Genomic DNA, 12,826 nt, shown 5'->3' with positions numbered 1-12,826 from the left:
AATTTGGTAGGGTGTGCAAAAGAAGAAAATTAAAGGTGAATACAGGAAAGAGTAAGGTTATGAGGATAACAAAAAGATTAGGTGATGAAAGATTGAATATCAGATTGGAGGGAGAGAGTATGGAGGAGGTGAACGTATTCAGATATTTGGGAGTGGACGTGTCAGCGGATGGGTCTATGAAAGATGAGGTGAATCATAGAATTGATGAGGGAAAAAGAGTGAGTGGTGCACTTAGGAGTCTGTGGAGACAGAGAACTTTGTCCTTGGAGGCAAAGAGGGGAATGTATGAGAGTATAGTTTTACCAACGCTCTTATATGGGTGTGAAGCATGGGTGATGAATGTTGCAGCGAGGAGAAGGCTGGAGGCAGTGGAGATGTCATGTCTGAGGGCAATGTGTGGTGTGAATATAATGCAGAGAATTCGTAGTTTGGAAGTTAGGAGGAGGTGCGGGATTACCAAAACTGTTGTCCAGAGGGCTGAGGAAGGGTTGTTGAGGTGGTTCGGACATGTAGAGAGAATGGAGCGAAACAGAATAACTTCAAGAGTGTATCAGTCTGTAGTGGAAGGAAGGCGGGGTAGGGGTCGGCCTAGGAAGGGTTGGAGGGAGGGGGTAAAGGAGGTTTTGTGTGCGAGGGGCTTGGACTTCCAGCAGGCATGCGTGAGCGTGTTTGATAGGAGTGAATGGAGACAAATGGTTTTTAATACTTGACGTGCTGTTGGAGTGTGAGCAAAGTAACATTTATGAAGGGATTCAGGGAAACCGGCAGGCCGGACTTGAGTCCTGGAGATGGGAAGTACAGTGCCTGCACTCTGAAGGAGGGGTGTTAATGTTGCAGTTTAAAAACTGTAGTGTAAAGCACCCTTCTGGCAAGACAGTGATGGAGTGAATGATGGTGAAAGTTTTTCTTTTTCGGGCCACCCTGCCTTGGTGGGAATCGGCCAGTGTGATAATAAAATAAAAACTTAGAACAAATCAAGATCTCAGTCGCACAATGCCACCACATCCATACACTCTTAAGCGCAAGTAACTTACCACAACTACAAAACACGCAACTCGTTAACTCCCACCTTCCACCATAAAGTCCCGAACATACCTTAGGGTGCTACAACGGGATGGGTCCAACCCCTCGCTGCCTTACCCCTCTCTCAGTTGCAGTAACCGCTGTACTGTAAGACTCCTATAGCTTGCAGGGAAAACGTTACCCCACCTACCACCATAAAGGAGTCTGTTCCTACAAGACGTTCTATAAATACCCGCTGCAATCGCCTTAACCCTAACTGCTCCCCCAGTTTCCCTCATACCCCATGAGATATATAGGAAATCAGCCACCACGTACAGTATTGCTCTTCTTACTTCCCTTGACACTCCACTAACTTTCAAGGTTAAGGCCTGTAGAGTTGAGATACTTCCCCCACTAAGAAACCCTAAAACCCTCCCCAACCACGTATAAACCTCTTACACAAATAACCCGCACATAAAAGAGAGAAGCTTACGACGACGTTTCGGTCCGACTTGGACCATTGACAAAGTATTGTTCTAGTCACGGTATTGTGCCTTTTTGTTATTTATAAACCTCTTCCAATGTTTCACAAAAATAAACCGATGAAACGCAGTTTCTTCTAGACCGCAATGTAAGCAATTCGCCTCCCTTACCAAGCCCATCCTACTTAAAACCGATTTTGATGCTAAAATTTCCATGACTAATCTGTACACTAATTTGCAAACCCTTGGTGCCAACTTAAGCTTACAAAAACCGTCCCATATTTCTCCCCAATTATACAGTGGACATACAGACACCCGTTGCACAATTTCCCTATGACAACATATCCACACCATCTGCCCCGCCCTGATCCTTTGAACATTTTTCAACTTCGACAACAAATGCAACATGTCCTCAGACTCCTCACACTCTATTAATCCTCTGACATTCCACCATTTGCATATATCTACCATTACATGACTTACCCAGACTCCCCGCCCTCCCCAAGGAATCGCTGCTTTACATATAGGGCCTTTGCCCATGGCCCCAATGCCAAGAGACCTAAACCCCCAAGACGAACATGTGTCATGACAACCTCCCTACTCAACCAAGCTCTTCCGTAACCCCAAACATAACGTAAGCCCCTTCTCTGCAGCTCCTGAATACCCATGTCCCGTAATGGGTATACCTCAGCCACACCCCATACCTTACTGTAAATAAGAGAGTTAACCACCACTGCCCTCTGTTGCAAGTAGACATCCCCAGCTCTTAATCCTCTGAGACGGTCTAAAGTCCTTTTTACCACCAATTAAGAATTTACCTTTCGACCCTCCCTCTCTTCTGCCATGTACACAATCCCATATATTTTAACATGCTAGTGACACCCCTGCTTTTCATTGGGGGGATGGTGCATCGTCTGCCAAGTCTTTTGCTTTCGTAGTGAGTGATTTTCGTGTGCAAGTTCGGTACTAGTCCCTCTAGGATTTTCCAGGTGTATATAATCATGTATCTCTCCCTCCTGCATTCCAGGGAATACAGGATTAGGAACCTCAAGCGCTCCCAGTAATTGAGGTGTTTTATCTCCGTTATGTGCGACGTGAAAGTTCTCTGTACATTTTCTAGGTCGGCAATTTCACCTGCCTTGAAAGGTGCTGTTAGTGTGCAGCAATATTCCAGCCTAGATAGAACAAGTGACCTGAAGAGTGTCATCATGGGCTTGGCCTCCCTAGTTTTGAAGGTTCTCATTATCCATCCTGTCATTTTTCTAGCAGATGCGATTGATACAATGTTATGGTTCTTGAAGGTGAGATCCTCCGACATGATCACTCCCAGGTCTTTGTCGTTGGTGTTTCGCTCTATTTTGTGGCCAGAATTTGTTTTGTACTCTGATGAAGATTTAATTTCCTCATGTTTACCATATGTGAGTAATTGAAATTTCTCATCGTTGAACTTCATATTGTTTTCTGCAGCCCACTGAAAGATTTGGTTGATGTCCGCCTGGAGCTTTGCAGTGTCTGCAATGGAAGACACTGTCATGCAGATTCGGGTGTCATCTGCAAAGGAAGACACGGTGCTGTGGCTGACATCCTTGTCTATGTCGGATATGAGGATGAGGAACAAGATGGGAGCGAGTACTGTGCCTTGTGGAACAGAGCTTTTCACCGTAGCTGCCTCGGACTTTACTCTGTTGACGACTACTCTCTGTGTTCTGTTAGTGAGGAAATTATAGATCCATCGACCGACTTTTCCTGTTATTCCTTTAGCACGCATTTTGTGTGCTATTACGCCATGGTCACACTTGTCGAAGGCTTTTGCAAAGTCTGTATATATTACATCTGCATTCTTTTTGTCTTCTAGTGCATTTAGGACCTTGTCGTAGTGATCCAATAGTTGAGACAGACAGGAGCGACCTGTTCTAAACCCATGTTGCCCTGGGTTGTGTATCTGATGGGTTTCTAGATGGGTGGTTATCTTGCTTCTTAGGACCCTTTCAAAGATTTTTATGATATGGGATGTTAGTGCTATTGGTCTGTAGTTCTTTGCTGTTGCTTTACTGCCCCCTTTGTGGAGTGGGGCTATGTCTGTTGTTTTTAGTAACTGTGGGACGATCCCCGTGTCCATGCTCCCTCTCCATAGGATGGAAAAGGCTCATGATAGGGGCTTCTTGCAGTTCTTGATGAACACAGAGTTCCATGAGTCTGGCCCTGGGGCAGAGTGCATGGGCATGTCATTTATCGCCTGTTCGAAGTCATTTGGCGTCAGGATAAGATAAGATAAGATAAGATAAGATTTCGTTCGGATTTTTAACCCCGGAGGGTTAGCCACCCAGGATAACCCAAGAAAGTCAGTGCGTCATCGAGGACTGTCTAACTTATTTCCATTGGGGTCCTTAATCTTGTCCCCCAGGATGCGACCCACACCAGTCGACTAACACCCAGGTACCTATTTTCTGCTAGGTGAACAGGACAATAGGTGTAAGGAAACGTGTCGAAATGTTTCCACCCGCCGGGAATCGAACCCGGGCCCTCCGTGTGTGAAGCGGGAGCTTTAGCCACCAGACCACCGGGCCACCGGATAACATCAGATAGGCTTGTGTTAATCAAATTTTGTGGCTCTCTCATAAAAAATTCATTTTGATCTTTGACTCTCAGTCTGGTTAGCGGCTTGCTAAAAACTGAGTCATATTGGGACTTGAGTAGCTCACTCATTTCCTTGCTGTCATCTGTGTAGGACCCATCTTGTTTAAGTAGGGGATAATGACATTCAGGCTAATCATCTGAGTATTAGAGGTAGAGAATACAGAGTCAGGAGGATTGTCAGAGTCTGTCACATTACCTGGAGTTTACCTGGAGAGAGTTCCGGGGGTCAACGCCCCTGTGGCCCGGTCTGTGACCAGGCCTCCAGGTAGATCAGAGCCTGATCAACCAGGCTGTTACTGCTGGCTGCACGCAAACCAATGTACGAGCCACAGCCCGGCTGGTCAGGAACCGACTTTAGGTGCTTGTCCAGTGCCAGCTTGAAGACTGCCAGGGGTCTGTTGGTAATCCCCCTTATGTATGCTGGGAGGCAGTTAAACAGTCTTGGGCCCCTGACACTTACTGTATGGTCTCTTAACGTGCTAGTGACACCCCTGCTTTTCATTGGGGGGATGTTGCATCGTCTGCCAAGTCTTTTGCTTTCATAGTGAGTGATTTTCATTTGCAAGTTCGGTACTAGTCCCTCTAGGATTTTCCAGGTGTATATAATCATGTATCTCTCCTGCCAGAGTTCCAGGGAATACAGGTTCAGGAACCTCAAATGCTCCCAGTAATTGAGGTGTTTTATCTCCGTTATGCATGCCATGAAGGTTCTCTGTACATTTTCTAGGTCAGCAATTTCACCTGCCTTGAAAGGTGCTGCTAGTCTGGGTTGGAGCATCATTATCATCACATACTAACTTCATATGATCTAAATGCGATTCTTTATACTGACCAGTACTAATTTCTCTAACCTGCCATTGTTATGTTCAAGTACTTGATAAGGACCAACAAACTTTTGATAAAGCTTAGGCATTGCAGACATTTTGTTAAAGTTAGTCAGCATAACTCTCGAACCTACTTTGATTTTGGACGGCTTTGCTCGAATGTTTGCGACTCTTGTAAATTCTGCTGTTGATTTATGAAGTGTTTCACAGATTCTTCTAAAAACACTGAGCTAAGCTGGTACAAGTTGCTATGAAATCATCAGGGTTGTAATTTGGTTTTGGGTTAGAATATAGCAACTCATAAGGCAAATGTTTATCTACACCATGCAATGCATAATGTGGAGTGTCACCTATAGAAACATTGTAAGCAGAATTTATAGCACACTGCACATCACTGTTAGGAATGATAGTGGCTCTCAAGACATCAAGTACTTTCTTATTGATTTGTTCCGCTAACCCATTGCTGGCAGGATGATGAGGAACAATGGTGGATTTAGAGATCTTGTACAAGGTACACAAATTTTCAAGAATCTCATTACAGAATTCACCTCCATTATCTGTTACTAGGGACTTAGGGGTGGTATGCCTGCAGATAATGCATTCTTTAAATGCTTTAGCTACTGTCTCGGCAGTCTTATCTGCAATAGGAACTCACAATATCTGGTGAAATGGTCTACCATAACACACAGATGTTTGTTGCCCTGAAGGGAACATTGGAAATTAGTTAACAGATCTAGCACAACTCTTTCCCATTGTTTGCTAGTAGTTGGATACACTTGGATTGGATTAGGACCATTAGCATTACTTTTATGTTGCTAGCAGACACTACATTTCTTAACATACTCAGAAATATCAGTTGCCATACGAGGCCAAAAGTATTTCAATCTGGCTTGTTTTACTGAACGATCCATACCAGGGTGCGCAACACCTGGTACATCATTAACTAGCTGTAAGGCAACATTCACTAGTGACTGTAGAATTACTTACTGGTATACCCTTCTGCTAGGAGTACCCAACTTGGCTGTTAAATACAGTAATTCTTGGTTCATGACAAAGTCACTGATGGGTGCTGGTGGCTTCACAGTCAGAATAAGATCTTCCTGGAGCAGGAATTGAATCACACCAGACCACATGGGATCTGTTCGTTGAGCATTCTTTACATCCTCAGCAGCAAATGGAGGGTCTACAGTTACTATACATGTACTAACATGTCGCAATAAGGCATCTGCGACTACATTTGACTTGCCAGGTAAGTGTTCAAAGGTAGGATTGAACTCTTGGATAGTCAAGGTCCATTTGGCTAACCTTCCAGTAGGTTGTTTGTTCTGGAATAAAGGTATCAGTGGAGCATGGTCTGTCAAGACATGAACAGGGTACTGATAAATAATGTCTTGGAAGTGCTTTAAAGACCATACTATTGCTAAAGCTTCCCTATCACTGTGTCCTAACCTACATGGCACACTTCCACACACCCTCTCTAAATCCCCTAATCCTACCCCTTCCTCCCGCCAGTACTTTTCGTACCACTTATCCGCAAACAACCCCATCCCATCCGTAGTGTGGATAACCTGACCCGCCCTATACCCTCCCACCGACTCAAGAACCTCCAAACATGGAATAGCTGTTGCCTGCTGACGTTGTTTTTGTCTGCGCAACACACACGAGGACGGCCTATCTCCCCATAACACCTCCTCCACCCCCGCCATTACTCTCACCGCTTGGAACCGCTCGTCCTGAATTTCCTGCAACCGCTCTTTAAGTATCATAATGTTGTCCATCGGATAGACACCCTCTACTGTCCCTTTTACATAACAACCCCGTAACCTGTCCTCCAAATAATTAAGCAACCCAAATTTTAAAGAATTAATCCTTTTCCCCTCCCTCACATAATAATGCCGAATCCAGTCCTTAGCCACACCATCCCACCATGTCACCACGTCCTCCACACCTTGTACCTCCTCAGTTAATCTCTCCCACAGCTCCGTAAAACCCCCCAACCCCTCCTCATCTTCCAACAGACTCGTATTTAATTTCCAATATCCCCTAGAGATACTAGCTAGAGAATCCCACTCTACTTCTGCGACAACCGCCCTATGATCTGAAAAAGCTAGTTCAATAGTACGGACAGACTTTGACAATACCTTATGAGATATATACAACCTGTCTAACCTAACTGCGTAACCTCGCCTCACGAAAGTATGCTCCACCTCCCACGCTCCCCCACCTACCACATCCCTCAACTGAACGTCCACCAAAAGATTGCATAATGCTGTCAACATATGCCCCGCCCCTCGTGGTTCCACATCCTCTCTCCTGATCACACAATTCCAGTCCCCACCTACGATGGCCACTTCAGGTAAACCACGGAAAGCAAAAACTAGATCATCACACACAAAATCCCTCTTTACTTTCATATCATTTTCAGCTGGTGCATACACACTTACAAAGGTTACCCTCTGCCCCATCCACCACCCATCCACACGCAACACCCTCCCCCCCACCCCCTTCACGTCTTTGCAACACAAACGGGCTCGCCTCCTTTATCAATAAACCCACACCACCTTTCAAACGTGCCGATGGCAGAGTCAACACCTTATACCCTTCCACCTCGAGCACTCTACCCTCCCTGAAATTATGCTCCTGTAGAAAGACTACGTCCACTCTGTATCGACGTAAGAGCATACGAAAGCATTCCCTCTTCACACCAGTACACAGTCCATTCACATTCACAGTCATGCACTTAAGGCCTTTCTAAAGCTTCCAACCCTTTCTCCTCTCAACCTTCCCAGGGCCTCTTGCCCCAGGGTCAACATGTGGTTTGTCACCATCCACCCCCCCCCTTTTCGATGCCTCTTATCCTGGCTGTCACGAGAATATACATCCTTCCTCCCAGACCTCTGCGCGGGCGTCAGGACATCATCTGAGTCTGACGCAGCCGCCCTCTTCCTCGTGACACCCTCTACCGCCATACTGTCTTCCGAAGATTCCTCACAGTGAGCATCAACCTCTACTGTGACCTGTTGCACAGAGCACGGTGACTCCTCTCTGTGCCTGCAGTTGTCCTCCTTCCTTCTCGTGCCTGTCCCGCCACACTCTCCTTTCAACTCAGGCACCATTTCACGGACCAAGCCATTATCCTCGCCTGAAGAAGGTAAAGTTTTCAATACTTCGTCGAGCTCCTCCTCCAGCTCTTGCACCTCCTACTGAATGAGCACTTCCTCCCCCGTCACCGGCAAAGTGGCCATGTTTGGCTCCACACAACTCGTGCCTCACCCATCATGCACCACAAGAGACTCTTCTACAATTTCACTCCACAGACGGCCATCTCCTCGTTTTCCTTTGGAATTCTCCTCAACGACATCCACACCTGTAACTGGTGCTCCACCTGTTTACGCCGGCGCCCTCCACTGCCTCCCACACGTCGCCGCCATATGATCATACTTCCCACACAACCTGCATGTCCGTCGCTGCCCAGCATACGCCACTAGAGTTTGGGTCCTAAACTCCGGCATCACGACGTATGACGGGATCGGGTGCCTCAGTGTCATTCTGAGGGAGAATGTACCCTCCGGACGTCCCATGTACGCACCTGCCGCCCACTTGCCTTGGGTTGCCAGATGCACGGTACCATAAGCTGCAAACACCTTCCGTAAGTCCTCCTCGTCAGCCTCGAAGGGGACATTTCGCAACTTCACCCACGTATAGTGGCGAGAGACGTCTATGAGTCGCACTTTGACAGCTGGAGTTACATCAATACTCACATGCTCAAATTTCGTCACTAACAACTCGTACACAGCCGTCGAATTTAACTTGACGAATAGACGATAGGCCCCATTCAGGGCCACACCATAAACCTCATCATCCTGCACTCCGTACGTTTCCCTGATGATTGTCGGAAGTAACACCTGCGCCGTAGAGGGAAAAATCGCCCCACGAAGCAGCTCAACGCCGACAGTGTTCACCCTACGTCGGATACTCAGCGCCATATTGTTGCTATGAGAGCTCTCCTGACAAACAGCAGAGGGGTGCCGAGCACAACCGCACTCCACCGCAGTCAGGCAGCTAATGTTACACATAAGTTACTATTTATGATAATTGGTTTGTTAGTAAGATCTGTAAGGATAACGGGATGGGTGTTTCCTGATGCGGGTCCTTAAGTCGTATGATGACCCGTAGCTGGAGCCTTGGATCATCTGACCGAGGCCTTTTATATTTGTAGTCATCTAAATTTGTCTAACTGTACATAAGTAAGTTTAATCTTACTTATGTGTACCTGTAGCTAAATAAACTTACACTATATGGTGATAATTGACAGTTTAATAATTACCTCTGGCGACCGTCACCGTATAACCCGTTCTCCATTGCTCAGTAATACTTACACCCTAATAAAAGGTATTTAGCAAATCTATGTTAAAATTGATGTACTTATATGAACTCTGGTTTTAGAGATACATACCCATCTGTATATATCCCGTTCAAAAATTGCATCAAGGAGAAGAGAAAGCAAATAAAAACTTGATAAAATAAATAAATATTCTCAAGTAATGACGAAGTAAATTTTATGTAAAACTTTAAAGGAACAAAATTTGTTTGTAAAAAGGTTTAAAACTTAGATTAACAATAAACGATAGTATATAACAATATAAGGAAACAATTTAAAACCTTTAATACTTTTTTATTTTAAGAATATAAAATTAAAAAGAAAACCTTGACTGGAACACACAAACTCAAATAAACCAATACAGTGGCAAACTGTCTTAAATTTATTCAAGTACAGGTACATATAAATTCAACTAAATAAATTATCATACATAGCAGCCCTGTGGCCTGGTGGCAAAAGCTCTCGCTTCACAGGGTAAGCATCCGGGTTTGATTCTCAGCGAGGGTAGAAACATTGGGCGTGTTTGCTTAGATTCCACTCACATGACAGAAAAAAAAGACTTAATAATTATATTATTAATATTATAACCTTTATATTATAATAATAAGGTAAAAGGACCCCAATGGAAATAAGTCACTCTGTCTGACTTTTTGGGTTATCCTAGGTTCTCTACACATACTGCTATGTATGATAATTCTATGTAACTGTATTTGTGTATACCTGAATAAACTTACTTACTTACATCTATTAAAGTAAAGAAAGAGGTATACATAAACGAGTGTCTTACCAAAAAACGTCAGAACCTCCTGTATAGAGTCAGAAAACTTAAGCGGGAGAATAATGACACAATTTTTTTGTTCTTGTTTTTTTTTCTTATTTGCCGGTATTCTCCCGGCCCGGGTCTTTTCCAAATTCTAGTTAGGAAAACAAATGTAGGTCAACTGTACACAATCACGAACGAGAATATTCTATCACGATTTCTCAGGGATACTAATCTTACAAAGAATAACTAAACAATGTCCAGCCTAAAAGCCTACGTAGTGTAGTGTATGTTTTGCTCCATTATTGTTTAAATTTCATAGTACAATCTCTTAGTAATTAAATAATCAACTACCTCATTTTGTGATTTTACTAGTAAGCATAAGTCACCTTATGTAATTTTCTTATTTACTATTGTTTGCTTAAATATTAGCTGAATTGATACTTTCTCTGTCCATATTACTACCTCATAGATCGACACTATGCCCAGCCTTTCTAGGGTAGGGTAGGTGCCTAAGCCCGAGCTTTCAGCTCACAAGACTGTCATTCCCATTAGCCCCCTTGGCAGACCAGATGGCAGACAAGAGATGCCTAGCTTGTGGCTAGGCCTGGGGACAGTTGGTCCCCAGGCTTGGGGATCAACTGCAGCAACACACCTAAAGCCAATAATAACCCAACAAAAAGCTGCAGTAAGAATAATCACTAAATCCCATCCCTGGCAGCACACCCCCCCCACTCTTCAAAGATCTAAACTTACTCCCAGTTCAGTACATCCACACTTACTACTGTGCAATCTATATCTACAGGGCCTTAAACTCTAATATCAACCTTGACCTAAAACGCTTTCTTGATAGTTGTGACAGAACCCACAGGCATAACACCAGACACAAACATCTCTACGACATTCCCCGTGTCCGACTAAACCTTTACAAAAATTCAATGTATGTCAAAGGCCCTAAAATCTGGAATACCCTACCTGAGAACTCTAGAACTGCAGACACATTCATCACCTTCAAAACTACCATTAGAAAACATCTTATCTCCCTGATACACCCCGTCAACTAACTACACGAATACCACCTGGTGGTTCACACTTACACTCGCTCACTCATTTGACCATAAACAGAAATATTAATCTCAGTCTTAAAATAATGAATCCTGTGATACTCCAATACTGAAACTATATACTGTGCCAAAACAAAAGCATTCACATTGCTAAACTCATAAACTAGTATTTAGTCACTTAGCCATAATACCAACTTACCTCATAATTTGTAATATTTTACAATTAAGAATAAAACTAAGTATGCCCGAAATGCCTAGCCATGCTAAGCGTTCTAGTGGTACACTCTGTAATCACAATTTTACTACATGTAAACCAAACAATAACCAAATTTCTGTAAACTCAGCATTGTAATCCTTATAGAGAATAAACTTTGAATTTGAATTTGAATTTGAATTCTTCCATGGGAGACTTAGGTCTCAGACACTCCCTAAAGAGGGAGCCAAGGCCGGGCCACCACTTGGGAAAGGCCCGGGCCGGGAGAATACCGGCGAATCTTTAATAATAATAATAAACTACCTCATATTTTTTTAAATACTATTAATTGATATTACTTACTAAAATTAATAATTAATTACCATTTTTACTATCAGTACAATTTACTCTTAACAAATATATATAAAAATATGGTTATAAATGACCATAATTTTTAAATGGGTGGACCGGTAAGCCAGCGGAAGGCCTCGGTCAGATGACCAAAGCTCCAAAGGCGGGTCATCATCTGGAGTTTACCTGGAGTTTACCTGGAGAGAGTTCCGGAGGTCAACGCCCCTGCGGCCCGGTCTGTGACCAGGCCTCCTGGTGGATCAGAGCCTGATCAACCAGACTAAGACCCGCGTCAGGAAACATTTATCCTGTTTCTTTACGAACCTTACCTAACCTGACCTACTCTTAACATTTTTGACATCATTTAATTACCATTACTTGTCTAATTACCATAACCTGTTTTAATACTACATTTACTATCTTAGAGTACTCTTAAATACCTTGTACTGCCAAAAAATAACCTCTAGTATAACTACCAGTGCAATACTGAATCCAAATAACTGTTCTTAAAATTTATTCTATTCTATTCTATTCTATTTGATTCGCCGGTATGGTATCCCGGCCCGGGTCTCTTCCATTTTGGTGACCCGGCATTGGCTCCCCGGGAAGGGAAGTGTCGTTTATCTTTACTTGCACCTGCGTGGCAGGTCTTCAGCAGGAAGGGGGGTACCTCACCGGCTCTATGGCCAGATGATGTACCAAACGTTAGTGTGCACTAACAGCGGCTGGTGTGCAGTGCAATGGAGGCCCAAAGCAGGCCCTCGCAGCAACTTTAGCAGGGGGGGGGATGACGTGCAATGACTGGAAGTAAGGTTTCCAAGTCCCTGACAGCTAAGTACACAAGATGTGCTGCCTCATCCTCTCGGGCCTGCCCCACTGGGGTCATTGGGAAGTGTCTACGGCGAAGGGGCATCGTAGCCAGGCAGTCTAACAGGTAGTGCACCAAGGGCTTCGGAACCATTCGGTCACAATGGGCACAGAGCTCCTCTCGTGCCCGTGTAGCCGGGCAGTCTAACAGGTAGTGCACCAAGGGCTTCGGAACCATTCGGTCACAATGGGCACAGAGCTCCTCTCGTGCCCATTCAACAATCTGCACAATGGGCACAGAGCTCCTCTCGTGCCCATTCAACAA

This window comes from Cherax quadricarinatus, chromosome 65, assembly GCF_038502225.1.
Source record: "Cherax quadricarinatus isolate ZL_2023a chromosome 65, ASM3850222v1, whole genome shotgun sequence".
NCBI classification, from domain to species: domain Eukaryota; kingdom Metazoa; phylum Arthropoda; class Malacostraca; order Decapoda; family Parastacidae; genus Cherax; species Cherax quadricarinatus.
The sequence above is the reverse complement of the archived record's forward strand: the minus strand, read 5'-3'. Positions refer to the sequence as shown.